The sequence below is a fragment of the Schistocerca serialis genome, chromosome 1, assembly GCF_023864345.2.
Source record: "Schistocerca serialis cubense isolate TAMUIC-IGC-003099 chromosome 1, iqSchSeri2.2, whole genome shotgun sequence".
NCBI lineage: Eukaryota > Metazoa > Arthropoda > Insecta > Orthoptera > Acrididae > Schistocerca > Schistocerca serialis.
The window spans coordinates 1,241,188,944-1,241,193,621 of NC_064638.1; the positions used below are offsets into that span (position 1 = coordinate 1,241,188,944).

Consider the following 4,678-nt stretch of genomic DNA (forward strand, 5'->3'; position numbering starts at 1 on the left):
ATGGCGAGATTTCTGATTTGCACGTAGCACTTTGCTTGCAACACTTTCGTGTTACTGTCAAAGTAAAATATCGTCATTGTTCATTTTGTAATAAAAATCATTAATACTTTTTGTTTGAATTGTTATGCAGCGATCCACGAAAGCAGGTTTCCTAGACACCCCATGTTTGATGTCAAGGCAGGATTTAACTACAAGTTTACTGCTTACTACATTTTCGTTGTTCAAGCAGTAAAATGACAGCAATAGGCATGATAATGTATTACTTATTTACTACAAACTTCATCCACAACACAGTTTAAAGACAGCATCTACACATATAAATGAGTGTGTGTTATATCACTGTACGATACGTAGTTCAAGGGATATGATGTCAATAACATTTCGATATGCGGAAAATTAGCTTCTGCCTAAAATGGAGCACAAATTTCCCAGTTTATACCCCGCCCGGTTAGCAGCGCAGTCTAACGCACTGCTTCCCGAGTGGGAAGGCGTGCCAGTCTCCAGTACGAATCCGCCCAGCGGATTAGTGTTGAGGTCCGGTGTGCCAACCAGCCTGTGGTCGGTGATTGTTGCGCAATCATCGTTTCCACTTACACAAAAATTACTCTACCACGCAAATATTTGGGGTTACACTCGTCTGGTATGAGACGTTCCTGAGGAGGTGGGGGGGGGGGGGGTGTTCTCTGGGAGCCGAACTGCACAATAACAATAATCCCATGGGTTCAGTGTGGGGCGGCGGTGGGGTGGGTGGACTGCTATGACCTGTTGTTGTACTTGTGAACCACTGATGGCTACAGTGGAACGAAGCCCCTCTGTCGTATCTAGGTCCCTGGTTCAATATACACAATAAAAACACCTAGTTTATAGTCATCCAGTGTTTCATGATAAGAGCAAAAAAATTGTTCAAATGGCTCTGAGCACTATGGGACTTAACATCTATGGTCATCAGTCCCCTAGAACTTAGAACTACTTAAACATAACTAACCTAAGGACATCTCACAACACCCATGACAAAAGCACTTAGTGACTTATAATAAATTATAAGTATCATTTCAAACCTTTCCTAAACTTTTGTCTTGCTGAAACGTTATAACGCAAATATTTAACAGGTTAAATCTTTTGTGAAGCAATCAGATGCTTGAACATATTTTTACACGAGGGTTCAAATGGCTCTGAGCATTATCGGACTTAACTTCTGAGGTCATCAGTCCCCTGGAACTTAGAACTACTTAAACCTAACTAACCTAAGGACATCACACACATCCATGCTCGAGGCAGTATTCGTACCTATGACCGTAGCGGTCTCTCGGTTCCAGACCGAAGCGTCTAGAACCGCTCGGCCACACCGACCGACACAGGAGGGTTCGATTCATTACAAAATCGGAGCTTTTCTCTAGCACCATTAATCTAATTTGGAGGTTATGGTACACTTGCCAACAAAATTAGTTTGAGATCTGTCCAATGCATTGAAGGAATCAGAACCATTTTTGTTATTGATGAAGATATGTAGAAATTGATTTTCTGACCTTATACTACTTGCTGTAAATTCCTCCTAACAAACAAGCAGAACTGTCGAGGCTCTCCACGTTTTGGAACAGCATCTCAGCGTCTAACGTAAATGGGGATCCAGCCTGAAACCCAGGTGGTGGTACTTATTCAAATGAAATGACACAACTTCAGAGACTTTACTGGTCTCATACAGATATGTTTTTATTTATACAGACTGATGCGGCAAGTGATCGTTAGTACCAAGGCCGGGAATCGAACCTGGTTCTCCTGCTTATTAGGCAGGCGTCTTATCCACTAAGCCACCTTGGCGCAGTAGTTCACACAACTGTAAGGATTACCCTGGCATGTCTCCCTCCTCTATCCAAATTGTCAGTGCCGCCCCAGCCTTTTGTAAATTCCCCCTTACACACGAACAGAATTAACCGACGCCCTCCATGTTATCGAATAGCATTTCACCATCGAACGTCCGATTCCCGGTTTATATTCCCGGCCATGATAGAAATTTACACTCTCCGCTTCAGTCTGTATTCATAAAATCGTACCTAAATAAGACCAGTAAAGTTTCTGAAGTTGTGTCATTTCATTTGTATAAGTACCTGAAGCTGGGTCTCAGGCAGGATCGCACAGTTACTTTCCAGTCTGAGGCACCGTTCCAGAACATGGAGAACCTCGGCAGTTCTGTTCACGTGTAAGGGAGAATTTAAAGCAGGCTGGGGTGGCAGTGAGAATTTGGATCGAGGAGGGGAGCGTACCAGGGTAATCCGTGCACATGTGTGGACCGCTGTGCCAACATGGCGTAGTGGCTAACGGACCTGCTAATAATCAAGACATCCAAGTTCGATTCCGGGCCTTGGTACAAATTTTCACTCTCCGCTTCAGTCTATATCCATTAAATCATATCTGTGTGGGACCAGTAAAGTCCCTGTATTTGTGTCATTTCATTTATGCCACACTTTTCAATCCCAAGGAGGAATATCACCCTCGGCTATTTGTGTCATTTCATTTACCTCATATTTTTCAATTCCAAGGAAGAATATCACGCCCGGAATTGAAACTGAGTGTGTTTTATTCTCGTTTTGATTATATTCGACATTCTGCACACCATATACCTTTAAATGGAGTATTGCTGGACTGAGTTAGTGTAGATGTATGCTACTGGGTAGATTCAGGTGGATTTTCTTGGTTTCCCTTGCGACAGAAGCTTGGAAACAGCGGTTGAGTCCGACTTTTGAAGCAGTCTGCGCCGCCACACTGACAGGGTATCAGAGCGTTATCTTGTTTTGGTTTTGTAACAGGCGCTCTTGTGGTCGGCTCTTAGAGACTTGTGCGAGGGACCTGATCGTTCAAATTTCGGATATTGAACAGATGGAATATTTTGACGATGCGAAGACAGGCCTTGTCTCTCTGACAGGTGGAGATCCCTTGTACCACGGAGGAATTCGTCTTGTTGATTGGTTAGCAAGTTTTACAGTCTCTGAGGAGAAGCAAACTGATTTAGAACAAAAGTTAGCGAGTCACTGACGAGTCGGGTCGCAGTGGTGGCGGTCGGTACCTTGTGCTGCTTTTGTGTACAGCTGCAAGGGAAACTTCCCAGCGCAGATTTAGTGGTAAGCTTTAGTGGTAAGATGGGCCAGTGGATAGCCCGTCAAAAACTGAACACAAATTAAGCAAGGAAACAGGAAGAAGATGTACTGAGCTGTGAAAAAAAAAGCAAAATAGAAACAGTGAACGGCCCAGGGACAAGAAGTGCAACATAGAGCAACCTGCAACGTCCATCTACGTATCATGTCATTGCGGAACGACGCCACCGTCGGAGGAATTTGATTAATGGTCTTACGAGTGATAATGGGCAGCTTTTTGATAGCCAACAGGATTTCGGATCTGCCCTCCAAGCACATTACATTACGTTGTACTCTGAACGTCACCTTCCCGCCAACATTACGGCGGTCTCGAGACTCTCCTTTGGCTCGGTTCCCATGGATGCGATGATGGATCTGACTGCTAACGTCAAGAAGTCCATGACTATGTCCAGCCGGGTTCTACGAACAGGTCGCCTGGCCCTGAAGGTCTCCCACGAGAGTTTTATCGGACATTTCGTCCCCTTCTGGAACCTGTGTGAACGGTAATTTGTTTAGACCTTATGTCACCTTTCGTGCCTATTCCGGACGGTTTCCTCTATGGTCTCCTCAATCCCATCCACAAGCCTCGGGGTACCTCAAGGATATTCAGTTACTGCCCCATGACGTTACTTTGCCCAGCTGCTGGCTGCGCGGCTTAAACGGATAGCTCGCTACGTGATAGCTCGCTACGTGGTTTCCCCCTACCAAACTTCTTTGGGAGGTGTCAATAACATTCGCACTGCCCTCTGCCGCTATGGGGACATTATCGCTCTTGCTCACTCTCGTCGTATGCCTGGACTTCTGGCAACTCTTGACTTCGACTTCCTGGAAGGGGTGCTCCGCAATATGGGCTCCCCTGATACTACTGTCGACGCCGTAATGCGTCTCCTTCATGGAGCTACGTGTCGTGTACTCTACAATGGTTTACTCCTCCCATCTCGATCCGTCGGTCAGTGGGTCAAGGCTGCCCGCTCTCTGCCCTGTTGTATGCATTCGCCATGGAACCGTTGCTATGCGGCCTCCGTCAATGGCACTCTGGGATGTCTCTCGGTGAGCATGTATTCGGCTGCATTGCATATGCAGACGCTCATGTCATCGTTCGTTGTAGCGGTGCTGCGGTCAGGGAGTCACTGGAATCGGTCACCACCTACGGCGAAGCTTCTGGTTGCTGCCTTAACGTCCGCAAATCGAGGTGCGGGACTTGCTGCTGACAGTGCTTCTCATTTACGTGCTTAGGACTCGATTTCACAAGTGATCGACGACAGACAATTGCCCTCAACTGACGACGTCTACTTCTCCAACTAGGAGCACTCGCTCTTCTGCAACGCACAGAATACGTAAACATATATCTGGTGTCACGTTTCTCCCACGCGGAACAGAAACTTCCTTTTCCGCCATCCATGGCCCGCCGCATGCTAGCTGCTTTGGGTTCGTTTGTTTGCCACGACTTTTGTTCAAGACCGCCACTCTCGCGCGGTGCAGGGGCGTTTAGGTGTGTATCGTGTGCCTAACGGAGCGGTAGCCCGTTTCATTGGCTCATGCACGTCACT

At 46.5% G+C, this 4,678-nt stretch overlaps 1 non-coding gene across 1 annotated transcript; it reads right to left on the reverse strand.

Annotated features, from left to right (window-relative positions):
• Positions 1 to 1,746: 1,746 nt before the first annotated feature.
• Trnai-aau (transfer RNA isoleucine (anticodon AAU)) lies at positions 1,747 to 1,818 on the reverse strand. The gene has a single exon. It is a non-coding gene; the product is annotated as a tRNA-Ile (tRNA).
• Between the last annotated feature and the right edge of the window lie 2,860 nt (positions 1,819 to 4,678).